Raw genomic sequence first — 27,310 nt, forward strand, 5'->3', positions numbered from 1 at the left:
TGCTTAATGGCTAGAACTCCATTTTTTTTTTAATGGCAGAGAATCAGTGGCTTCTAATTTAAGCCTAATGATGAAATTTCCACCAGTAAAATATGGTGGGCATGTTTGAAGGCGTCAGTGCCACAGTGCAATTCTTCAGTGATGATTTCTCACTTAATACTTGAGAATTGCTCAGTCTCTCACAGCACCATGAATTCAGATACCACCATATACGGCTGTGTATTTTCATAACTCTTAAAAATAAATACGTGCTCTAGGAAAATTTGGGATCTTTGTTGAAAGAATTAAAGTTAGGCAAAAAACATTTTGATGAGTGTTAATCACTGTATAACCTAGTGTGTAATTTTAAGACGCTTCACTAGCTTGTGGGGATTATCAGAATATTTTTCCTTATGTATGACAAAACTGGGACCACATTAAGTAAAATTCTACCGATTACGTTTTATGCAACCAAGAAATAGTGAGTTCAGCCAATTGCTAGCTCTCTCCCATACTTGGTATCTAGGAAAATTTAATGCATGGGGAAGGGAACGCAAAGGTCTGTTTTGGCCAATAGTTTCAGTATCTTCCCCGCAAAATAGTTTACAGAATTGGCTAGTAGGCAGACAGATGTAAGTTGTACCTTCTTTCATTTCTACCTTCTAGTCAAGGGGCTAATGAACTGTAAAACAGCCCCAACTAGACAGCAGGAGGCATAAGGAACAAAAAGAACTTGGTAATAAACAATCTACATAATTGGTTCTTGAAAAAAAATCAAGCTTAAATATTAATTTTTAAGGCTGTTAGTAGCCCTCAGCTTCCACAATTGCAAGACACAGTCAGCTACTTAGTATACTATTTTATTATAGTCAAATACCACCTCATTTGAAACAGAGGCCTAGACTGATGTTTCAATCAGTTATCTGTACAATCTCTAACTAAATCCGCCTAATTGGATCATCTGCAATGGCTCCTTGGGCCATTAGTCTTAATTAACGAGGCGCCATGGTTACTGTGCATGCTCACTGGCTTTAAAGTAGCAGCTAACCCGATCGTCCATCAGCCTCTTTATGAAACGATTCACTCGTCAAGTTTCTGTATGTGCATGGGTCTCTCCAAATGCCAACCACACATCAGTGATGTTTGTAAACTCCAGGTTTTTTTGTTTCGTTTTGTTTTTTGAGACAGGGTCTTGCTCTGTTGCCCAGGCAGGAGTGTGTGGCATGAACTCTGCTCACTGCAACTTCGGCCTCCTGGGCTCAGGTAATGCTCCCAGTTTTAATAATGCTGAAGTCATTTCATGAGCTACCTGTGGCCACCCAGGTCCCAGAGCTGGGATGTCACAGAAATGGACTAAACAGAGATGAGATTGGAGAAACAACTGAAGGTATTCCTGGCAATGAAGAGGTGGATTCTTGGGGTCTTCCTGCCTCCAACTCCTGCTCTTCCTTCTCTGAAACCCTCTCTTCCTGTGTCCAGATGTGCTCACATGGTGCCCTCCTCCAGTTCTCTCCAAGTACTTCCTCCTGTAACAACACTCCCTTCTCCTGTGGCGTGTCTACATCAGGTGTGGGAAGGAAAGCAGCCCAGTTACATTACTCACAATTCAGTGAATCATATTATTAATGGAAAAGATGAGCTTATTGATACAATTGGATTTATAATTGATAGCATTTCAGCTAAAGTAATTTTGCAAAGGAAGTTATTTCAGGCAGAATTAGAAAAGAATTTTTGAAGAGTAGGGGATATATATAAATATATATGTCCATTACACACACACACACACACACAGGGCCATGATATATAATACTGTGCAGCAATTTTTTTTTTTTTTTTGGAGATGGAGTCTTGCTCTGTCACCCAGGCTAGAGTGCAGTGGCATGATCTCAGCTCATTGCAAGCTCCGCCTCCCGGGTTCACACCATTCTCCTGCCTCAGCCTCCCAAGTAGCTGGGACTACAGGCGCCCACCACCACGCCCAGCCAATTATTTGTATTTTTAGTAGAGACGGGGTTTCACCGTGTTAGCCAGGATGGTCTTTATCTCCTGACCTCATGATCCACCCACCTTAGCCTCCCAAAGTGCTGGGATTATATGCATGAGCTACCGCGCCCAGCTCACTGTGCAGCAATTTTTTTAGAAAAGAGATATAGCACTATATACACTGAAATGAAAACTCTCCAGGATATTGTAACAACAAGCCCCTTTTGGACTTCTTAAATCCAGCCACAAACTCACAAATAAGGTCATCCCTGAACTTTCTCCACTAATTCACAATAATCCCTCTCCTTCCTCTACTCCCTGAGAGAATCAGGCTTACTCAGTACCACCCACAGACTCAAGCCTGCAGCACTTAGCAGAGTACTTCTGAAAAGTTGCTAGTAGTCTCTGAGCCCAACCAACAAACATGAGAATCTTTTTCGCAGTCAAATCACACTCACAGATCTGCCCACAAAGGCAAATTCACTTTCCAGTGAGGGATTTACAGACCACATCTGTAGCTTGCTGATGAGTGACTTTTGTTCTAATTTTTGTTCTAATCTAAGGCTAAAGATAAGATTCTGATGGAATTTTTTCTTTAATATTAAAGGATAAATAAATAAAACAGAAAGCATTGAGCAAACACACTAAGACTTATTTCACAGTGCCATCTCAACTGAGGCAGTTCCCAGGACCCAGAAGTGCTTTGCCCAGCAGGGGGCTAGGTCCCCACCAATCACAGCTGCACTTCCCAAGAACAGGCCTCAGGTGTTCCTAAAACCTGAGATGGGAGGCCATCCTGCTGCCCAAATGTTGATTTGTTATAAAAGCAGAAAGATGGGCCATACCTCTCCTCCCTCGAGCTATTTCTGAAAAAGAGGCAGGATGACAAACTTGAGTTACACTCTTCCAATGCAGAAACTACTCTCTGGGACTTAGATTTCTGTTGTTGCTGTACGTTCCATTAAACCACTTCAATGGGCTAAAGATCATTCAGCAAATAAGTCTTTCTGTGTTAAAAGATTAAAAAGATAACAGAAGGTCAGGCGCGGTGGCTCATGCCTGTAATCCCAACACTTGAGAGGCAAGGTGGGCAGATCACCTGAGGTCGGGAGTTTGAGACCAGACTGGCCAACACGGTAAAATCCCATCTCTACTAAAAATAGGAAACCGGGCATGCTGGTGCATGCCTCTAGTCCCAGCTACTTGGGAGGCTGAGGCAGGAGAACTGCTTGAACTGGGAGGGGGAGGTTGCAGTGAGCTGAGATCGTGCCACTGTACTCCAGCCGGGGCCACAAAGTGAGACTCTGTCTCCGAAAAAAAAAAAGAAGAAAAATGATAGCAGAGGCAATGACTCCTTTGGTTTCTTTTTTTTTTTTTTTTTTTGAGACGGAGTGTCGCTCTGTCGCCCAGGCTGGAGTGCAGTGGCCCGATCTCAGCTCACTGCAAGCTCCGCCTCCCGGGTTTACGCCATCCTCCTGCCTCAACCTCCCGAGTAGCTGGGACTACAGGCGCCCGCCACCTCGCCCGGCTAGTTTTTTGTATTTTTTTTTTAGTAGAGACGGGGTTTCACCATGTTAGCCAGGATGGTCTCGATCTCCTGACCTCGTGATCCACCCATCTCGGCCTCCCAAAGTGCTGGGATTACAGGTTTGAGCCACCGCGCCCGGCCGACTCCTTTGGTTTCTTTGGTGTATGCACTGTCATCCTCAAGAGTTAAGAAGACCCTGTTTTCCTAATGTCCTTGTGACTGTTTAGCAGCAGGCACACGGGCACAGGGACACTCCTTGCCTGTGGGACAGACATCGTTCCCATAGCAGCAAACCCGTGTCTGTCAGGAAGTAACCATGCAGCAGCTGTGGGTGGCTGTGTGTCCATGGGGAACCGGTTCACTCTTTTTTTTTTTTACTTTAAAAAAAAAAAACAAACAAACAAACTGATTTTCTGGTTTTATTACAAAGCCATTTCTAAATGATGGGTTTTCTAAACCAAAGTCTCAGGTTTGGTTGTCAGGTGGTCTTATTCCTATTGACTTAACATGAGGAGAGCTATTGGTGTGTAGCTTCCTGCATCTTGTAGATCCAGTCTCTGTAAACTCTCAGTGCTTTGAGCCAAAAGAGACTTAGGAGATTACATTTCCTCTTATTTCAGGAGTGTGTGCAGGTGCCAACTGGAAGGCAGTGAGTGGTACTGTGTGTGCCCAAACAGAGAAGAGAACAGGAAAGGACATTCTGAAACACTTCACCCTGCACAATTTGGGGATGCATTGCTTTTGGAAACCTTTGGCAAATAATTGGATCAAAGTGTCTCGGTTCTTCAGCGAATACACGTGTGTTGTGGTACCAGGTCCACCTACTGTACTGAGGTCTGGAACCTCCTCCCTGACCATAAATTGGGGTTGTTGTTGTTGTTTTGGTGCTATATTGAGCACCTCTGGCTCTCTGGTTATAAGTGCTCTTGTTGATTGGGAGGAGAATCCTGTCTTTTGGGACACCAGTTTGTAATTTAGTGCACGGTGGCAGCAGAGATATCAATGTCTGAATTTATCTCCCATCTTGGTATTTTCAGGGGGAATCAGAGAAAACAGTCTCTATCCACTCATTCTCCACCACACACCAAGTTATTTTTTAGATGTTTAATGAAAACGTTGGCAGGAGGTGGCAATAGTTTAAAAAACTTAATTATAGCACTCAGAAAGGCAATCATTACAACATAGAGTTCAAGTTTATCCTTGTATTTACAATGAATAAGTACTTTTGGGAAGATCTGGCTATTGAATCTCAACAGGCAAGATTATGTAAAGTTTCTACAATGATTGTGAAAATAATCTTGCATTCTGCTGAGAATATCCTCATCCACAATTCACATGTGGTGCCATACTTTGCATGTTTGGTAAATAAAGGGTGGAAAGAACAAATCTTTGGATTGTTTCCAGCCAGTGTATACCTGGGGCCATTCATGGGATCCAGGAACCAGACTGTGCCTGTCTCTCCATGAACAAAGAGCATCCTTGGAGCATTCTTGCCAATCAAATGGATGCTTTTTTCTAAGTTAACTGCAGGAAGCCTTCCCTACCTACAGTGTTTGTAATTTTTCAACATGTGCTACTGTAGCTTGGTACCTGCTGGACATGGTTATCATGACCTACAATTTGCTACTCCTTTGGATAACTCGGCTGAACCTTGAAAGGTAAGAAATAACTGCACTAAAATCAAAAGACCTGGGTTACAATTCTGGTTTTGTCACCCAACATCCATGCTAACTTGATCAAGCCCTAGTTTTCCCATTTATAATGCGATAATCACACGAGTCCTGTACAAGGTTTTTACGCAATTTAAATTAGATACTGGATGGGAATATAGTTTATAAATTGTACCCTGTTATATAAATATGTAGGATTTGGTATTTGGCAAAACTTACACTCTCTTTTAACCCCCATTTCAGATGCTATTTGGTGAAATGCCACATCCCTGCCCCAACCTTCTGGACCCAAGTTTGTGCATCACACAATCACTTCAGCTACTAAGGAAAAAGGGTCAAATCTCAAAAGATGCTTAGCCCACAGTTTTACTTCTAAAATGTGAGGGTGTTTTATGGGCCCACTTTCAGCCTAGAGTTCACAACAAGACATGTGCTGTCAGGGCAGGAAATTTTACTTAACAACCTAGCCCTAACACAGGCCAGTTTGAGCTGAGCCATTGGACTGCGCTTAGTCCAGAATGACTGGTTACTTCTCTTCCATGATTAAACATCTTTGGAAAAGATTCTTTTCTTTGTTACATAACCCAATGTTCAGACTGCTTTGTTCCTGAGGTCTTCACCAATGAATAGAAGCTCAAGTTCACTGCCTGCTACCTAATGCTTTTTAAGAGCCCTGTTGTAAGAAATAATATTCATGGATGATTGCCTGAAAGATATGAAGAACATCCATTCCTCTAGATACCCTAAGTTGTATTCACACATCAAGCCAAACCATCAAAAAACAGCAAGCTTAGGCTGAATTGTTCTGGTCCCGTGTAGAGCTGCTTTTACTGAATTACACTTTGGCGGGGTGCCATTGGCTCGCACTGAGGGACATTACAAGAAACAGTCCTATAAAAATTGCTAGTGCGGGGATATTGTTGAAGATATTTCCACCGTATCCCATCTTGAGCCTTTGAAGAGAATCAATAGAGAAGTTTCCCTTGGCTCTTAATTCCAGAAGAAGCCTGTTTCTCTTGAGCAATTGGCTTTTTTCATGTAGGCACAGCAAATTTCATATTTCCCTTTTTGCTTTGGTATCTAGGAAGCTTGGAGTCAAATTTTCTTCCCACTTCTAACAACTGTACATAAACTAACTGTATATAAACAAGCCACTCTCTACCATGAATCTGTGATGCCATCACACCGACCCGCAACATTCCTTGAATCTGCCATGCCCTTTCTTGTTGTTCTGCATCTCCCAATGCATATTCCTCTGCCTGGAATGCCCTTTGCCTGTCTCTTAGCTAAGTGAAACCCTGGCAGAACTCATAGCTCCAATCTGTTCCCCTGCGGCCTTTCATCCACACCACCAGTGTAGCACTTACCATAATATATTCCAGCAGACTGTGTACACATCTGTGCCCTTTGCTAGGTCATAAATTCCTTTCAGGCAATGCCATGTACATTTTATCTTTGTATCCTCAGTTCCAGATGCCTAATAGATGTTCAACAAATGTCTACAAAATTAGTGAGTAATTGAACACCCCTGTTCCAGCACCAACATGAGGGAACCTTAAGATGTTTGTTTTCAAGGTTGATAACAAAACACATCACAGTGTTCACACAGGCTTTGTGGCGGTGGTTGCAGGAGGTCCAGGGTGCAGGTGGTAGCATCTGGCTTAGAGAAGACCCCAATCTTCAATGTTTCTTTTGGAGACAGGAATAATGAGATGCTTTTTTTCCTACAACATTTCCCTTACAGCATTTTATACTCAGTGGATTTCCAGCAGCTTGTCCATTGATTAGATCAACATCAGAATAGCAATAGAGTGAAGTCAGAAATAAAGACATTGTGCCCGGTTCTGTTTTGTGGTTCCACAGGATGGAGGAGAGGAGCCCAGAAAACAGGGTGGGAGGCAACCTAGCACCGGGGCCAGGGTGGGTGTAAACACACATGAGCGCTGAGGAAATTTAAGACTAGCAACCAATTACTCGATCCATTTTCCAACCCCAGAGGGGGCTGGGAGTGGGAATGATGCTATCACAGCCTCCCTTGTTCTTCTAGTGCTAGAACAAGTGTGTTTCTCGTGTAAGAATCCAAAAATATCCATTGGGTGATGTAACAGCACATGAAAATGACATCAAGGTGTTTACAGCAGAATGTTGTATCAAAACATATTTGAAAGATACTGCAGAGCAACGTTCAATACAGTGAACTGAAACTTCTGACCTTGAAGGTTTCCCATTTTTGCTTCTTGCTTTGGTGTCTGCTTTTCTTTGAAACTGCACAGTAAAACTAATGGGATTATTACTGTTTCAGCAGGAGGACCACTGAGTCCAACATCTTCATTTTACAAAAGAAAAAGCTGAGGCCCTTTCGAATATACTGACTTGCCCAAGGCTCCACCATGAGTTGGTTGCAGAATCGCCACTTGACTCCCAGCCTACTGTTCTTCCCATGACACCATGCCAGCTGCCTCTTGGTAGTCATCAAACAAAAACTAAGTACAAATAATGAGAAGCTTCTGGGAGAATACGCCAGTCCACTTGTTTCCATGTTGATGCCAACTCAGTTAAAACAAACAAACAAAAACCACCTGGTATTGAAGTCCTAATGGACTCGGTTAAAGGTTTGTGCAAGTGATTAATGAGTACAGTGACAGGAATTAGAGGTTGCAAAGAGATGTTATATCTTCAAGCTTGGCATCTTGGACTGATTGTGCCAAACACTCTGGGAAAGTCTAACATCTGTTGATCCAGTTGCTGGAAGAAGGAGACAAGGTGAATGAAAGCCAAGTGTGGAAGAATGCAGCAGAAAGTTAGGACTCAGACCTCACGCTCTGCTGATGAATGTGTTATGTATGTCGCTTGGCAACTGGCACATGGCGTGCATCAGCAGAAACACTCAGGGGCTTTTGCAGTTGAGCTGGGAGAGCGCAGGGCCCTCCAAACACTGCACAGTTTAGTTGGGAGTGTTATGAGGAAGGCGAGAGAGTTGGTGCCTCGTAGTTTTAATTCTGGCACAACAGACCCTCTCATCCCATTTTTAGGGGGCCAGGCATACTCAACACAGGGGACGGGCTCTTGAGAGAGTGTACCAGCTCAACCCCTGCGAGCACTGGACCTTCTGGAATTTCTGATTGCCTTTTCAAACGATAAAAACAGGGATAATAATCCCTCCCAGAAAAATGTGAGGTTAAAAGTTTAATCTGAGTTCACAGCACATGCATTCCAAGAGGGTACTGTACTTGGGGAAATTACTCACCTAGAGTTTATATAAGTTCTGAGGCGATTAGAGTCAGCCGACAAATTGGAGCCAGAGCACGTTTACATTTGAGACTTAAAATGTAGATTCCTCTTATGGAAAGAAAGAAGTGGGGAAAATGTCACCCATCACCCAGTGTTTCTTGTTAAAAGACCAGGTCCCATTAGGTGTCAGTCCGTCGACTCGAAGAGTGTGGAAGATGCCAATCCTTAATTCCCCCCGTCCGTCCTCTTGAAAAGCACATGTCACATCTGCTTGCTATCAGCATTTATCTCGCAGCGTGCGTCTGACTCATTTGGAAAATTCAAAGCACATGTTTATTCCTGCCGCGAACCCAGCCATTACTGTGCAATTTACAGGCCCTGTGCGACCCAGAGCACACGATGTGGCGGAGAGCGCTGCCAAGGAGCTGCCCTGGGCTCTTGGTGCTGCTAGGTTTGATTACTTTGCTATCAGCTTTGTAAGTGGAGATGGCACCCCTCAGCCTCCAGTGAGCTCTCCTGTCACTTCCTAGCCTGAGTCACAAAGAACCCGTTCCTTCTTTGCCAGTTGGGGAAGGGGAGGATCCCCACACCGGTGTGTTTGGGAAAGAATGGCAGCAGGTAATGAGTAAGAAGCACAGGGCTCCTGAGTTTCTGGACACAAACAGCATTTGTGCAACCACTCAAAAAGTCTTGGTCACAAAACAAAACTGATATGCTTTTTCTTTCTCCAAATCCCGGCAGTCTCAGGACCCGGTAATTGCAAGACCTTTTCACATCAGTTCCTCTCCACCATCCAATCTGACTCCAAGTGGCTTCTCTAACAACTCCGAATCTATTAACCAGGACTTACACAACCTACGAACCAACTCAGTGGCTTCTCCAATAACATGTACTGATTTCAGCAGGGCCTACAGAAGCCATATTATGGGATGAAAAGTGAAAATTCATCCAATTTAGGGTTTTGTCCACTGGATCTCTTTTTCTGGTTTTGGCTCTATTTTGCCAAAATTTATTGCAAGGCCCTGGCCAAGGCCAGTCAACATAGATGTCTTTGTGTGAGTTAGAAAAAGGTGTCCCCTCCAGACGGACCGGCCCTCCTGGAAGCCTTTCTGCAAAGCAAAACCTGCACAACTGACAACTGAATGCAGCCGCCTTGGCAAGAGCTCATAGGCCTTTCCTTTCCAGAAACCTTGAACAGTGACGAGAACTCTAAAGTTTGTTTGCCTTAACTGGGAAAGGCCACACTTGGATGATTAAATGCAAGAGGCCAAAAGCCTAAGTCAAAACCTACTCTCTACCTTTGCCTGTGTTCTCAGTGTTGGACCACACTGAGGGCAGGTTGGAGAGGCCGGCCTGGCTGATGTACACCACCCGGGTCCCGTGAATGCATCTCCCACCACCATCTGTCAAGGGACCTGGAATGCCCAGTCAGCTCTGGAACCAGCTCGTGGATGGACCTTGTTGCTTTGTTGAGTCTGTGTCTACTTTCCCTGGGTCCTTCCCTAGTTCTCTGCATCTATAGAAAGACAAGGAGATTTCCTGTCCTTCTGATTTGTACAGTACGTCCTCCACGTTCTTTCCCTCTTATCTGTGGCTTCTATCACCCATTCAGGCTTTGTTTGCAGGCAGGTTTGTCCTCTGAGGCCACCACCCCTACTTTTGAACATCAACCCTAGTCAATGACACTCCCTAAGCAGTAGGTTCCAAGCATTTTGAACATACACCACCCCCCTATGTTCCATTTCATCCATTATTTGTGACCTTATAAATTATCTACACAAGCCATTATCATTGGCCATTATCATTACTTACTAGTCCCAGGCGCAAAATATACTTTGAGTGTAAGATACATGATAACAATTATAGATGTACATTTTTCATTCCTATTTCCTAGTTAGATTTTTATAATTTTGAAGGTTATTCTGTGTCTTTGTTTTGGCCAGCTGCTTGGCACATCAGATCATTGGTCTTTCTTGTAATGGTGTTTGGCAAAGAGTTTTCGGGAAGGGGAGCAGAAGTGCTACCTTTGCTGTTTTTGTCAGTTTGGTTTTTTGGGGGGGCCTGTGTCATTAGTCTGTCTTTAACCCATGGTTTCTTCAGAGGAGGCTTTTTAAGCCATGTGTCCATCTTGTAAAGGTTAAAGCTAGATAATACCTCACTGGTAAATCCATTTAACCAGGCACAAGTATCCAGGTCCACTAGACTCTCTGCCCTTGAATTTGAGAACTTGTAGAAAAGGCCAAAGATTGGCCCATTCAGTTAGGGTTAAAACCGTGTCACCCAGCCAGGAAAAAATGTAAAGGATTTTGGAGCTGCCAGAGAAGGATAGTTTCACAGCTGATTCCATATCTACGTCATTTCTAGTTTAGAGAACTTTTTTAAAAGGGAAGGGAAGTTACAGATACAAAATATGTCCAAATGTCTTAAATACTTACACAGGTCTATGGCCTAGGTCTATGACCTAACTTTCTATGTTACAAAAAAACAAACAACAGCAAAAAAGCAGAACATGTCTTCATACATCTTTGCCTCACAGGCACTTTCAAGAAAGCGTCGAAGCTACAAGAAACTGGAGAAGAATATGTTGTGTCTCTTCCCATTAGTCCACACTGTTTCTTATTCAGCAGAAATAATATCTGCAGTCTTAACACCTTCAGTAAATGGATTTTGTCACCCCATAGTAGGTTTGAAAAAATTAGAGCCCTTATATACCTTTTGAATATCAAGGGTCACAATTTCTAATTTCAGAAGAATTTTGTGACTTTATCCAAGAAAAGCAACCACCATCAGGATGAAAGGAACTAGCAGCAAATTCCCCTTTCCAACCACTTCTATGGTAAAAACACAAGATCAGCGCATTTCTCCAATGTTGCCAGGCAAGGATTTTCTGGGGCTGCTTCTCTAATGCTTGAAAACAGTTGGCTCTTTTGAATGTAGTCCCCTCTCCAGGTCCGAGCCTCCCTCTGAAGACAAGAAGCAGCTCTGTACACTCAGCGGTCCCTGATGTAGGCAACTGACTGTCACCGGGTCAGTCACATGGAAATCTCACGGATGGGAAAAGCAAATTCACACCGTGGAAGAATTAGAAGAGTCTGCTTATAATGTGTGACTATTTGACTCAGTGATGTCCATAACGAACTTCAAAGAAGTCAACAATTATATAAAGAACGAGAAGCAAACTGACATTGAAGCCAGCTGAAGACATGCACTGAGAACTCCAAAATCTCCAGGCTTTTCTGGGGAGGGGAAACGTGAGCTGACAGCTTTGACCTCACGTCCCACATGCTGCTTCTTTTTGTGCTTCTTGGAGATGTTTATATACTGATTCTAAGTGTCCATGGACTTAAATAATACAAGAAGGAAAGAGGGAATTAAAAGCAGGTCTCTATGTAGTATCCAGCTCTAAATCCTAACCTAAACACATCCAAATTCCTCTCATCTTGTTACCCATGTAATACAACAGAGTAGGTCCAAATAGTGCAAAGCATTTTGGGGCCACCCATGTACACTGGGCTACTCTGTCAGCAGCTCAAGGAACTGTTTAAAAAGCAAAACCAACCAAAAACAACACAAAAAACACCCCAATCTGAAACACTATCCAAAAAATGCACAGCGGTGTCTGAGGTTGAGAAGATTTTTCTACTACGTGGGTCTCAGGCTAAGCGTAAGATGCTGTCGATCTTACTTCAGACGACTGGAATGGGCACCGCCAGCACCACAGACCTTGTGTGTGCGGCAAGGGCCAGGCTGTTTGGAAGGGGGTCTCATCACTGTGCAGCACGCAGCTCTGTGCCCCTGCCTGGCCACTCCCTGCCTGGCTGGAATCCTTCCTTGTCAAACTAGCCCCAAGAGCAGGCCACACTTCGCTGTTTCCTACTGTGTCATTCACTAATGTTCATTTAGCAAATATTTACTGACCTCCTCCTAAGTGTCAGGCCCTGGGGATATGCTGGGGAATGGAGCACACATGGTCTCGACCCTCATCTGAAGCTTTTGTCTAATTTTCCCTGGCAGGTTGTTTGCTTGAGTTTGAATCTGAGTTAAAATGCAGCCGCTTTGGGGGAAGAACCCTACTTTGTGCTGTTACCCGTTGTTAGTTCAACGGGGATGCGGAATTTGGGGTGGATGCCGAGCTCTGGGAAGGAATATGCCCTCATTCCCCCGTCTCCATGACTACCACCGAAGGAAGGAGGCTGAGGGCAGATATGTGGTGAGGACTATGCTGGCGCATTTGGCAAATTTATTTTCATCTGCTTCACAGTTTGCTTGGGAATAGCCCAGCCTCTAACAGCCCCCAGTTTTTGGCTCAATCCTCAGGCAATGCTTGTTAAAGGGTGGTGAGGGGTGGGGGGTGGTGACTGAAGAGGCTCTATTTGTTGGGAGTGTATAGAAATCCCACGACACAGGTTTTGCAAGGACTTCCAGCTTTCTCTTAGTATAAATGGTTAACCCTTTCATCTCCATTTGTATCCCCAGTGCAGGTCTGCTGGTATCACTAGAGAGGAATGAGATTGCAAGAAGACAGTGGCCAAGGGTATCTAAGAGATGGAAAGGGCCCTGAAAAATTCTAATCTGGATAATCAATCTCTGGATACTGGACGATGAAGTCTGGGTGTGCTCTAAAAAAAATGGAGCAAAATTTGGTCCAACTCATGCCAATTGTGTTCAACAGTTTATAGGATAAGTAGATCCTTTCAGGCTGTCATAGTTCAAGCTCTCGGAATGACCAGTAATGTACACTTAAACATATGACAAAGCTTAAGGGAAAAGAGGGCCCAAGGCATGCAGGGGAACTGAGCATGGAAAGGCCATTGTATTTCATGTATGACTTGACTGTGCTTCAGGAAAGCAATTTTAGCTCTAAACGGCACGTTTCCTTTCTTCTTTATTAGGCTTCCTGAAGGGTAATTTCACCCCTAGTACTTTCTGAATAGCATTTCAGCCATATTGTGCAAACCCAGAGGTCGTGCAGAGATCTCAGTAACACTTGGTATGTCACTGATGGCCAACAACTGGCAGGCTGTGGTTTTGGAATCCTGCGACTCATACTTGAATCTGTGATGGATGTTTATGACCATCGGAATGTGTCTTCAATCATCGCAGAAATGCCTGAGCACATGGCTGTCAGTTATGCAACAGAAGACGTGACTGGCTGTGTTTTAAAGATGCGCATGTGTGCCATTATTTATTATTGTTTTGGTAACATTTACTATTTTGGAGGGTGTGTTGTTCTGTTTCAAGAAATAAAAATGTGTGTGTGTGTGTGTGTGTGTGTGTGTGTGTGTGTCTGTGTGTTTTAAGAAGTAGCCTAAACCTTCTTTCTGTGAACTGTGGAGCAAAGCAGCATCTGGGAACATATCGCCCAGCTTCCTGAAAAGTAAATTTTCCTTCTTCATTTTGTGAAGACGCATCCCTAGTGAAACTAAGACTAAATCAAAGAAGGAGCTTTTTTCTTCCTTGTGACTTATCCACATGGAAACACCAATCTCATTAGAGCATGAGAAGGCAATGGTGGAGTGGAAGGTAGACTTTGTCTTCCATGCAAATGTGTTCTGATCAAAATCCGGCTGTTCTCACCAGTAAGCCTCCTATGTTCTTTTCGGTACTACCTACATTCAGAGGCTTGTACAACCTTCTTAGTATTTAGAAATATAAAATCAGTTATTCATGAGTGAAGTCAAATATGTTTATTTGCATTATAGTTCTTCAGATCTGTTACCACTCATCCTGGCTGGTCTTTTAAATAATTCCTCTGTAAAATCTCCAGTAACTGCCACTCAAAGCAATGCAGTTACCGTTGGCTTCCTGACAGGGATTCAACCCTAATTCCAAGGGAAACAGACCAGGATTTCAAAAGGCCAATTGCAAGGCTGTTACAGCCAAGGCTCCTTAGTTGCTCATGAAAGTATAATTATTATCATCAGAAAAAATCCTTCTAATTGTCACCAAGGACTTGTCCTTAGTGCTTAGTGACTGCCTCAGACTAGAAGTGTTGAGGTGTAACGTGGAGGGTCAGTGTTCTGGTCTTCGACTCACAATGCATCCTCCTGGCATCTCAATGTTTTTGCTTACAAAGTTGAGTTATCATCCCTTGGAGATACTTCAATACCTCAAAGGGAGTATAATCAAAAATTTACTTTAATATAGTTCTTGGGGACATGGTATTGGGTACAATGTATTGAGGCTTCACAGCAGGCTTCAAGCCCTCTCTCTTCAGGCTTCAAGGACAGAAAGGCTGAACACACTGGCCATGTTGCATGATGATCTGAAACTTGGAGGACCTGAGAGGGCCTGAAAGGGACACAGGGCTTCTGAAGGAGTTAACATGTGGGTCCAACAAGGGCCTCCACTTTAAGACAGCAGAAAAAGTGATATACTTCAAGGCACGATAAATAAGTTCTTAATCTGTGACCCTCCCATGGTTTACATTCAGCTGTAAATGAGGGTGTGGAAATAGCCACTAACCTTCAGAACCCCTTCCGGGTTTAATTTGTGTGATTCCACAGTTCTGTTCTACTCAGCATCGTTACCAGTTGAGGGTAGTTGTGCAGGTTCTTAGTGTTTTGAACAAAGAATTGGACAAAACATACAAGCAGAGCGGCCAAAGCAGAGATTTATGTTAAATGAAAGTACACTCCACAAGGTGGGACCTGGCCCAAGCAAGAGACTCAGGAGCACTGATTACAGAATTTTCTGGGGTTTATATAACCTCTAGAGGTTTCCCATTGGTTCATTCTATTGGCCCACACCCAGTCTGATTGGCTGAAGAGTAGGCCCGTGACCAGTCTGGTTGTGGGAGGGGACCAATCAGAGGCACTTTCATTTTCCAACTGCCAAGTAGCAACTGCCCCCCAGAAAAAGGAGAGGTTGAAAAGGAAGTTGCCTGGGCAACTTAGGTTTCCTGCCACCAGACCCTATTCTCCTGCCTCAGTACCATGGCCCTAGCAGAAGGTGGTAGAGTAAAAAGGCAACACAACAGTATGAAAGAGGGTACTTTTGACTGGACGACACAAAGGCTAACCAGAGTGTGGGGAGGGGGGGAACATCTCTTGGCTCCTCTGCTGCACCTGGGAAATCTAGCAGAGATCTAAAGATCCAGAAGTCTTCCCTTGTGAAGTGTTTGATCTTCACCTAACAAAAGGTCTTTGCAGTAGCTGAATGAGGGTTATCGCTACTGTCGGGAAAGTCTGTGCCTTGCTTTCAGACGTGTGTGAGTCTTGGTGGGTCAGCAGGAGTGTGCACGCAAGCAGGAAGTGCATAAAATTGGGCATGAAGTGATTAGAAGCCATGGCCTGAGTTACCACTTTGGGAAAGGGTCTGAAGCGTCTCTCAGGAAGAGTCAGTGTCCCTGTTCCTGACAATAAGCCATCCACAGCCATTTCTCCTTTAAGGGTTAAGTCACTCTGCCCTTCAAAAGGGGTTTTCAACTTCCCGGCTACAGTCTTAGCCTCAGAAGAATGCTAATCCCACCGAGAGGACTTTTCAATACTCAGTTCTTAAGGACTAGACTTCAGAACCAAAGACTAAGAGCTATGTATGGCCAGTGTATTAAGGATCCCGAAGTAAAAAGTGCAAACTGGCTCAAGTGGGACGGGATCATGATACAAAGGACTTAGCCTCTGGCTACGGCTGAGTCCTCAGTGAGACAGAACTGGCAACATTTCAGGACCTACATGATCTTCTTCATGGTTTGTTACATATACACATGAACACAAATTGTATAGAGTTCTCACCACTGGGTGTGTTTTCAATCACCCAGGTTATCCTTTTGTTGTCTTCAAAGTCTCTGGGTTTGGAAAAAAAGAGAAAACTCCTTGCAGGTGTCATTATAAATATATGAACTGGGTAAACAGTAGGTGATTAGGAAAGACAAGATTCTAATGCCTAGAGTGGGAAAATCTAGGGCAGCAGCACCCATTTGCTTCTCTTCACCCCACAGAATACAGACAGCCTGGGTGTGCTCACACTAACACTACACACTGTTATTCACGACAGAAGAGTGTGTGTTTTGCTTGTGACTTGTTTTCCTTTCAGTGACCCATGACTGTCTACCTTTTTGAAAGACAGCTTTAACTGAAAACACATCCATCTCATTTCTTTTGGGAATTTCTATAAGATAAATGGAATTGGTTATTAAAGCTGTAGGTCTATTAGGTAACCTAAGTGCAGAGTTGAGGAAACGGTCCTAATTAGGCAAAAGTAAGAGAAAAGTCATCTTTTCAAATCTAAAATGTCTACACTATCTCCATAGCCAATTTTGCCAGGTCACTGGGCAGCCTCGGATTCAAGTGAAGGCAAGTCAACGTGTAAGAGGAATGTCTTGCCATTTGTTCTCATACCTATGGCACAAACAAGGGATTAGAAGAGGCTTTCTTCTGCTGCTCTGGTATTGGAAGAACTCTAATATATAACCCCGGGCATCTTCCTTTTTCCCCAAATGTATTCTTGTTTGGGTTATTTATTTATCTTCTTTAAGGTAAAATGAAGATAGCAAAAACCATCAGAAAATTCAGCATGAAACGGAAATTCTGATGCCGTTATCTTCACACATCACGCCGCTGATGTGCGAGTATAATATAGGAATGAAAGCATTGCTAGATGAACTTCAGTGACTTCTTTTGATGTCTTGAAATCTGTTTATTCTCTTGAACTGAAATAATTCCTGTGGCTTGGTTTGTTTATTAGCAATTGTTATTCAAAGTTTGGGAAAATGTGGTTTAAAAAAAAAGCAAATGCTAAAAGTATCATTCCTTGCTATTTGCAAGACACTAAAATGAACTAAAATTTACTTGAACAACACAGAATTCCAAAATGCTGTTTCCTATGTTTAAAGGTATTATCTGTGTGGCAGCAATTTATGGGGAACCAGCTTATGATGTTGTAAGCCGAGGCTTTTTTTTTTTTTACCAAGTCATGAATTTGTGTTACTGAATAAAGCAAAATATTCAAAAGACAGGATGGAGTCACACATGAATTTAAAGTGGGATGATGGGTGGTGTTGTGGGAAGTCAGGGACCCCCAACGGAGGGACCAGCTGGAGCCGCAGCAGAGGAACATAAATTGTGAAGATTTCATTTTAATATGGACATTTATCAGTTCCCAGATAATACCTTTATAATTTCTTATGCCTGTCTTTAATCTCTTAATCCTGTTGTCTTTGTAAGCTGAGGATGTATGTCACCTCAAGACCACTGTGATAATTGTGTTAACTGTACAAATTGATTGTAAAACATGTGTGTTCGAACAATATGAAATCAGTACACCTTGAAAAATAACAGAATAACAGCGATTTTTAGGGAACAAGGGAAGACAACCACAAGGTCTGACTGCCTGTGGGGTCGGGCAAAAAGAGCCATGTTTTTCTTCTTGCAGAGAGCCTATAAACAGACGTGCAAGTAGGAGAGATAGCACTAAATTCTTTTCCTAGCAAGGAATATTAATATTAATACCCTGGGAAAGGAATGCGTCCCTGGAGGGAGGTCTATAAACAGCCACTCTGGGAATGTCTGTCTGATGCCATCGAGATAAGGACTGAGATACGCCCTAGTCTCCTGCAGTACCCTCAGGCTTACTAGGGTTGGGAAACTCCGCCCTGGTAAATTTGTGATCAGACTGGTTCTCTGCTTCTGAACTCTGTTTTCTGTTATTTAAGATGTTTATCAAGACAATACGTGCACCATTACCTTATTAGTAGTTCTGCTTTTGCCCTTTGCCCTGTGATCTTTGTTGGACCCTTATCAGTAGTTCTGCTTTTGCCCTTTGTCCTGTTCCCTGTGATCTTTGTTAGACCCTTATTAGTAGTTCTGCTTTTTGCCCTTTGAAGCATGTGATCTTTGTACCTACTCCCAGTTCTTACACCCCCTCCCCTTTTGAAACTCTTAATAAAAACTTGGTCTCAGACTCAGGTGGGCATCACGGTCCTACTGATATGTGATGTCACCCCCGGTGGCCCAGCTATAAAATTCCTCTCTTTGTACTGTCTCTTTATTTCTCAGCTGGCTGACACTTATGGAAAATAGAAAGAACCTATGTTGAAATATTGGGGGCAGGTTCCCCCAGTAGGGTGGGGCTGTATACGCTGAATGAAAAATCAGCTGCCCCAACACAGGTATTTCAATCACGCTGATCCATTCATGGCCATATGGCTGGTGGTCAACACAAATGAGTTTCAGGTATGCAACAGTGGAGACTTCTGACTTACCTTCCCATCTACCTCTCACGCCATCCCAACATTTTCTCTTCTGGTCATACCCGTAGGGCTTCTGGCCCTTTCACCTGGCCTGCCATTCATCTGCTTGCCCATTGTGTCAGAGGCATATGAACCAGAGCAATTCCCTCTTGAACAGGGCTGGGTAAAATGAGGCTGAGACCTACTGGGCTGCATTCCCAGATGGTTAAGGCATTCTAAGCCACAGGATGAGATAAGAGGTCAGCACAAGATATAGGTCATAAAGACCTTGCTGATAATACAGGTTGCAGTAAAGTAGCCAGCTAAATCCCACCAAAACCAGATGGCAATGAGAGTGACCTCTGGTCATCCTCACTGCTACACTCCCACCAGCAGTTTACAGATGCCATGGCAACATCAGGAAGTCACCCTATATGGTCTAAAAAGGGGAGACATGAATAATCCACCCCTTGTTTAGCATATCATCAAGAAATAACCATAAAAATGGCCAACCAGCAGCTCCCGGGGCTGCCCTGTCTATAAAGTAGCCATTATTTTATTCCTTTACTTTCCTAATAAACATGCTTTCACTTTACTCTACGGACTCACTCTGAATTCTTTCTTGTGTGAGATCCAAGAACCTTCTCTCAGGGTCTGGATGGGGACCCCTTTCCTGTGACGACTGGACTGGAGTCAGGCACTGGCCTGGTCCTCAGTGCTCTCCAGGACTGGTCTGCTCCCCACTTTGGTGTGTCTTTCTCTCGTGTCTTCGGGTAATTATCTCCTTGCTTGGTGTTGGGCTCCAGGCCCTAAGCTCAGCTTTGACATCTGGCCAGCACCCTGAGAGGACTGACCACAGACCCCAGGAGTGATGACTGGACAAGGTGAGTTTGTAGTGGGCAGCTTCGCTCCCTAGGCTGCTCTTCCTGCAGCTGGACCACTTAGCAAGGTTGGGGCCTGTTAGCAAGGGTCATGTGTTCCTTGATCTCACAGCTGCTTCTGCTAGATGGGCGCAGTTGAAAGGTCTCAGCCGGCTGAGGGAAACATAGGGGTAAGAATTTGAGCTTCCTGAGGCTGAGCCACATCTGCTCTGTGTCAGTGTTGAGGTGGACCTCAGAGAGATGTCCATCTAAACCCCATTTTAAAGAAACTTTCTTTGATTTCGTCTCTATGGATATAAAGTATGAAAAACCTCAGAAACAGCAAAGGTGCCTAGAGGTCTTAGCTAAAAAGGAAGTGTATTAGTCAGTGATCTCCCAGAGGAACAGAACCAATAGGTAGTGTATATACAGAAAGGGATTTATTGCAAGGGATTGGCTCATGCAATTACGAAGTCTGGTAAGTACCAAGATCTCCAGTCGGCAAGCTGGAGGCCCAGGAGAGTTGATGGCGCTAGTTTCAGTCTGAAAGCCAAGGCTCAAAACCCATGAAGAGCCAATGTTTCCATTTGAGTCTGAAGGCAGGAAAAAAGAAAGAAGGAAAGAAAGAAAGAGAGAGAGAGAGGAAGGGAGGGAAGGGGGGGGAGGGAGGCAGAGAGAGAGAGAGAAAGAAAGAGAGAGAGAGAGAAAGAGAAAGAAAGAGAGAGAAAGAAAGAGAAAGAGAGAGAGAGAAAGAAAGAAAGAAAGAAAGAAAGAAAGAAAGAAAGAAAGAAAGAAAGAAAGAAAGTCAGTCAGTCCGTCCCAGCTTCGAAGGCAGTCAGGCAGGAACAGTTCCCTTTTATTCAGAGAAGAATCAGCCTTTTTGTTTTATTCAGGTCGTCAACTGACGGAATGAAGCCCACCCGCATTAGGGAAGGTAACCAACTTTACTCACACTACCAATTCGAATGTTAATCTTGTCCAGAAACATCCTCACAGACACACAATAATGTATGACCGAATGCCTGGGTACCCCACAACCAGTCAAGTCAACACATAAAATGGACACCACAGGGAGTGATGTCAGAGACGAGAGGATGCAATGAGACGGCAATGTATCAATCCTGGCTGTACATCAGAATCGCTCAGGGACTTTAAAAATAGCTGCTTGGAGCCCACCCCAGGCCAATGATCAGAATCTCTGAGGAGTGGGGCCTGACATTATATTTTTAAAAAGCTCCCCAGGTGATCCTGATATATAGTCAGAATTGCAAAACTCTGGGCTAGAAGGAATATAATAAATGGCTGGATGAATGATGAATATGACTCATGCAGAGAAGGAATCCAGTTGGCACTAACTTAGGAAATGAATTTTTAATAACTCCAGTTTAGAATGCAAGAGGTTAAGTCAATTTCTTTGGTTTTCAGCAAGGTGTGGGGACAGTGTCCTGGGAAGACCATGGGCTTTAGGTTCAATCCCAGCCTTATCACAAGTTATTTAACCCTAAACCCCAGGTTCCTAATTGGGAAACTAGGTACAACGATACCTGAGAAAACATTATTAAAAGGTCAGCACAGTGCCTGGCCCCTGATACCTGCAAATGTCAGTCTCTTTTTCCTAACTCAGCAGGAATCAGATTCTTAAATTTAAGAATCAGAAACATTCTCATCATACATGTAATCCCATCTATGTTTTCAATAAATAATACATCACATACTGCATCTCCTTTAGTGGTCTTTCTTTTCAATCATTATAACAAAAATCCCTGTGGTTCATAAACAGGAAAAAAAAGTCAGATTTTGAACTTGGAAAGGAATGAAGGGAAGATTAAGCTTGAATTATTCATAATTGTCTCAAAGTTGAAATCCTTCAGGGAATTCAAGTATTACCAAATATTGAGAAAAAGAAAAAAAGAGACAGGGAAAATAAAAGCATGAGAGGAAAAGAGATTTAAGATTATTTCTTTAAGTCAAATTTCAGACAGAGGAAATAGGTCTAAATTCATTAATGTGTACAGATACAGCTCCTTAGGAAATAATTTAGCCATCATAATGTATTTCACACTAAAATAGGATTGAACTGCCTAACTCAGAAATGATTGTGTACCACACTTATTTTTTTATTTTTATTTTTAATTTTTATTTTTTTTTGAGACAGTCTCGCTCTGTTGACCAGGCTGGAGGGCAGTGGTGTGATCTTCTGCAACTTCCACCTCCAGGGTTCAAGTGATTCTCATGCCTCAGACTCCTGAGTAGCTGGTATTACAGGCACATGCCACCACGCCTAGCTAAATTTTGTATTTTTTTTGGAGAGACAGGATTTCACCATGTTGGTCAAGCTGGTCTCAAACTCCTGACCTCAAGTGATCCGCCCGCCTCAGCCTCCCAAAGTGCTGGGATTACAAGTGTGAGCCACTGCACCGGGCCATGTACCACACTTATTATGAGCTTACCCCTCTTAAACAGAACCAATGAGTTTTCACAACTAAAAGAAAATTATCTGGATATTCTGCATGCAAATGGTTTAGGCTGTAAAATAAATGTCTCCTAGGCCAGGCGCAGTGGCTCACACCTATAATCCCACCACTTTGGGAGGCCGAGGCGGGTGGATCACCTGAGGTCAGGAGTTTGAGACCAAACTGTAGTGAAACCCCGTCTCTACTAATAACACAAAAATTAGCTGGACTTGGTGGCGCACGCCTGTAATCCCAGCCACTTGGGAGGCTGAGGCAGGAGAATCGCTTGAACCCAGGAAGTAGAGGTTGCAGTGAGCCAAGATCACATCACTGCACTCCAGCCTGGGTGACAAGAGCAAAACTCTGTCTCAAAAAATAAAAATGTCTACTTTCCCAAAAAAGCAAGCATTCCTATAAAGAGTACCAATGAGTTGTTTTATTTATGATTTTGTAGGTATTTATTCACTCATGAAAATCAGTCTCTTATATCATGAATACACTTTATATAGCAATAATACTAGAACATGTTAACATTGTGAAATCGTTCACTAATTTGATACCATAGATATTAATTACCCACTGTAAGTATAGAGCTCCTTTGCTATTAGGCAGTTATACCTACACTTATAACCATGCATATATGAGCGTGTTTCGCCTACCTGAAAACTGACATGGAGTTGCATGGATTTCCTAGGCACAGATAAGCACAAGGAGGAGGAAAGATCATTTCTGTCCTCGTTGCGCTAATGGGCTGACTGAGGCATGTGGCGGGGAGAAAAATGTGGGCAAAACTGGCTTCAAGACCTACATCTTCCAATTACTAGCTGTGTGATCTGGAACCAGTTACTTAATTTCTCTGAACTTCAGTTCTCACCTCTGTAAATCAGGGTGAATAATACCCTCCCTGTAGCATTCTTCTGAGGATTAAGTGAAATTAAGCATAAAGTGCCAAGCACATGGTAGACACTTTTCCCTTCACAAACCGTAGAAACAAATGTTTCCTGCAGGTGGTTTGGTATCCTTCTGCTTTGTTAAGTGGTGCAGCATGTTCATAAAATATTGAGCTTGAAAAACCAAGTCAACTAAAAATGAAAGTTCCAGGACTTCCGCTTGTAGAAGATGAAGTGGACACACTTTTCCCCACTTCTCCTGCCAAGTATAACTAAAACCCCGACATCAGATAGGAAACAAACATAAGAAGACTCTGAAAGGTGAAGTAAAGGCAGCCTGGCTAGAGATCTCAGAACTCACAGAACAACACATGGCTGAGTTGTTGTTCTTTTTTTTTTTTTTTTTTTTTTTGAGATGGAGTCCAGCTCTTGTCACCCAGGCTGAAGTGCAGTGGCGTGATCTCAGCTCACTGCAACCTCCACCTCCTGGGTTCAAGTGATTCTCCTGCCTCAGCCACCCGAGTAGCTGAGACTACAGGCATGCGCCACCACGCCTGGCTAATTTTTGTATTTTTAGTAGAGACAGCATTTCACCATGTTGGCCAGGTTGGTCTGGAACTCCTGACCTCAGGTGATCTGCCCGCCTTGGCCTCCCAAAGTGCTGGGATTGCAGGCATGAGCCACCACACCAGGCAATTATTTCTATCCTAGACTTATAGTGAAGAAGACAACAACCTGGAAATGCCAAAGAGCACAGACAAAAAAAAAAAAAATCTGAAAGAAGCCCATCTTTTTAGGAATGAAGCAGCCTAGCAAGATAGAAAACTTTTCAATAATAAATGCTCAACACCAGCCAAACACCACAAAATAAACTGTGGCCCCACTTCCACCCATGCCAGCAAAGCCTGGGTGGGGAACCTAGACTATCCTCACCTGTCGGGCTGTACGGAGGTACCCAACACCCCCACTGGGGTGGAGTAAGAGAATGCCTAGTACAGTGACTGGATGTTTACTACTGCCTACCCATAATGGGGCCACCCCTAGTGCGCTATCAAAAGAACCACATGGAGAGCTGGAATTTCTATCCCTTCCCACCAGTAATGCTTAATAATTAGCACTAATAATGATGATACCACTCAGGTACCAATGGAGATCCAGTAGAAACCTGAACTTCTGCATCCACCTAAGCAGTAATGAGGTGATGCCTACCCGTCCCTTGCTGAAGTTCTGCCAGAGGAAGCCAGCTTAAAACAAAAGGTTTTGATGTGATTCAGAGTCTCATAACATAATACTAAAATATCCTGGTTTCAACTGAAATCACTTGTCATATCAAGAGACAGGAAGATTTTAAATGCAATGAAAAATGTCAATCAATAGATGCCAACACTGAGATGATACAGATTTTAGGATTACCTGACAAAGATTATAAAGCAGCCACGATATATAACTTCAATGAGCAATTATTCATATGCTTCAAACAAAGAGGAAAAAAAGCCTTGGAAGAGAAACTATCTCAGAGAAGAAATAGATGACCTAAAGAAGAACCAGATGGAAATTTAGAACTAAAAAATAAATAACCAAAGTAAAAAGCTCATTGGAATAGAGCAGGCTGACCACAGTGGCTCACACCTGTAAATCCAGCACTTTGGGAAACCAAGATGGGTGGATCGCTTGAACCCAGAAGTCTGAGACATGCCTGGGAAACATGGTGAAACCTCGTCTCTACAAAAAAATACAAAAATTAGCCAGGCGTAGTGGCATGCACCTGTAGTTCCTGGGCAAAAAAGTGAGATCCTGTCTCAAAAACCAGAAACAAACAGAAAACAAAAACAAAGAACAGAGAAAATGGGGGAGAGAATCAGTGAACTGGAAGACAGAATAGTAAAAATGACCAGTCTGAATAACAGACAGAATATAGATTGAAAAGCAAATAACAGAGCCTCAGGGATCTGTGGACTATAACAAAAAATCTAACATTTATGTCATCAGTGTCCTAGAAGGAGAGGAGAAAGGAGGAGCAGATAGAAAAGTACTAGAAGAAAAAATGGCTGTAAACTTCCCAAATTTGGCAAGAGAAATAAACCTACCTATTCAGAAGATGAGTGAACCCCAAACAGGATAAAGTCAAAAAAATACACATCAAGACACATCGTAATTAAACTTCTGAAAACAAAGGACAAAGAAAACATTTTAAAAGCAGCAAGATTAAAAAACAAAGCAAAACAAAAACCCTTACTTATAGTGGAAAGACCATTTGAATGATGGTGAGTTTATCATCAGAAAATACGGAAGCCAGAAGGAAGAGGAGAGAGAGTTTTCAAGCGCTGAAAGAAAAGAACTGATAACCCAGAATCCCATATCCAGCAAAAATATTCTTCAGAAATGAAAGGGGAAACGAAGACATTCTCAGAGGAAGGAAAATGAAGTGATGTCTTCAACAGTCCTAATCTGAAATATTAGCTAGAGAAAGTGCTCTAAATAGGAAAAAAAAGAAAGAAAGAAAAGAAAAGAAAATGAAACCTTTAATATTAGGAAGGAAGAACAAAGCAAGCAAAAATACAGGTAAATGCAATAGCCTTTTCTCTTCCTCTTGACTTTTCTAAATCATGCTTGATGATAAGGCAAAAATTATAAAACTGTTTGGTTTGGTTCTTAATGTATGTAGGCAAATTTAAAGACAAACATAAAGGGAAAGGATAAAGGGAAGCAAAGTTTCCGCACTTGACTAGAACCAGTGAAATGACAATAGAGGTAGGCTTTGATAAGTTATATAGATATATAATCCAGCACCTAAAGCAACCACTGAAAAAGTCATGCAAAGGGACTCACTGGAAACCACTATGGATAAGTCAAAACGAAATTCTAAAAATTGTTCAGATAACCCACTGGCAAGCAAGAAAATGAAAACAGAGCTATAAAAAACAGGTAACAATGACAGAAAATAAAACAGCAGACCTAAGCCCTAACATATCAATAATTACATTTAAAGTATTACAATTTAAAGATGGAGAACAGCATAGTGGATTAAAAACATATGACTCAATTATATATCGTCTCCAAGAGACTCATTTCAAATATAACATACAGGAAGGTTGAAAGTAAGAGGATAGCAGAAGGTATACCACACAAACACTAATCAAAGGAATTAACTGAATGGCAAAAATACAAATGATCTTATTTGAATATGGGCAGAAGACATGAAGAAACATTTGACTGAAGAAGACAGGAGATGGCAAATAAACACATAGAAAGACATTCAACATCACTAGCCGTTAGGGTAATGTAAATCAAAGCCATAATGATATACTACTAGACATCTATCAGAATGGCCACAAATGCTGCAGAGGATGTTGGAAAGCTAGATCACTCATACGCTGCTGGTGAGAATGTAAAATGGAACAGCCACTCTGGAAAATAGTCTGGCAGTTTCCTAAACAATGGAACATACGATAGCTATATGACTCATCAATTTCACTTCTAGGCACTTATTCTGGAGAAAGGATGATTTACGTTTACACAAAAATATGTACATACTGGTCAGGCACAGTGCTACAATCCCAGCACTTTGGGAAGCCAAGGCAGGAGAATTGTTTGAGGCCAGGACCTCAAGACCAGCCTAGGCAACATAATGAGACCCCATCTCTACAAAAAATTTAAAAAAGAATCTGTTCATGAATGTTTATAGCAGCATTATTCATAATGTCCCCAACCTGGAAATAATTCAGATGTCCTTAGATGGTGAATAGCTAAATAAACTATGATACAGTACACAAAACCTGATGGAATACTACTCACCAATAAAAAGCAATGAAGTACTGATACATGCAACAGTCGTAATGAATCTCTAGACAATTATGCTCAGTGGGGTTGGGGAACACCAATCATGGAAGGTTATATACTGTACGATTCCATTGATACAACATTCTGAAATGACAAAACTACAGAAATGGAGAACATATTAGTGGTTGCCAGGGATTAAGGAGTAGGTGGAGGAAAGGGGAAGAAAACACATGGGATCTTTGTGATAACAGGCATTTTTTGTATCTTGACTTTGTCAGTGTCAATATTCTGGTTGTGATACTGTACTATAGTTTTGTAAGATGTTACCATTGGGAGGAACTGGGTAAGGGGTACACAGGAACTCTCTATATTATTTCTTACAACTGCATGTGAATTTATAAGATTTCCAAAATAAAATTTAATTTTAAAATGGGATGCTCTAGGGGTGACTTGCAAATTGATAAACAGAGTAAGCAAAAGCACAACAAAATAAATGAACAAAAACCAAACTCCGGTTGGGTGCGGTGGCTCACACCTCTAATCCCAGCACTTTGGGAGGCCGAGGCGGGTGGATCAACTGAGGTACCTGAGGTCAGGAGTTTGAGACCAGCCTGACCAACATGGTGAAACCCTGTCTCTACTAAAACTACAAAATTAGCCGGGCATGGTGGCACATGCCTGTAATCCCAGCTACTTGGGAGGCTGAGGCAGGAGAACCGCTTGAACCCGGGAGGTGGAGGTTGCAGTGAGCCGAGATCCTGCCATTGC

General features: G+C 42.7%; 1 protein-coding gene and 2 long non-coding RNA genes across 3 annotated transcripts in view; 1 reads left to right on the forward strand and 2 right to left on the reverse strand.

Annotated features, from left to right (window-relative positions):
• LOC105464717 (uncharacterized) overlaps positions 1-5,537 on the forward strand; it is a 19,984-nt gene extending 14,447 nt beyond the window's left edge. The window contains exon 5 of the long non-coding RNA XR_003014151.2: positions 5,404-5,537. This is a non-coding gene — a long non-coding RNA (uncharacterized lncRNA). The remainder of the gene's footprint in view (positions 1-5,403) is intronic.
• LOC105464721 (collectin subfamily member 12) overlaps positions 1-27,310 on the reverse strand; it is a 183,713-nt gene that overhangs the window by 68,252 nt on the left and 88,151 nt on the right. The window lies entirely within an intron of this gene.
• Positions 3,875-16,391, reverse strand: LOC112423678 (uncharacterized). Its single transcript, XR_003014158.2, has 2 exons — positions 12,310-16,391; positions 3,875-11,733 (listed from the first exon to the last, which is right to left on the reverse strand). It is a non-coding gene; the product is annotated as an uncharacterized lncRNA (long non-coding RNA).

This window comes from Macaca nemestrina, chromosome 19, assembly GCF_043159975.1.
Source record: "Macaca nemestrina isolate mMacNem1 chromosome 19, mMacNem.hap1, whole genome shotgun sequence".
Lineage (NCBI taxonomy): Eukaryota > Metazoa > Chordata > Mammalia > Primates > Cercopithecidae > Macaca > Macaca nemestrina.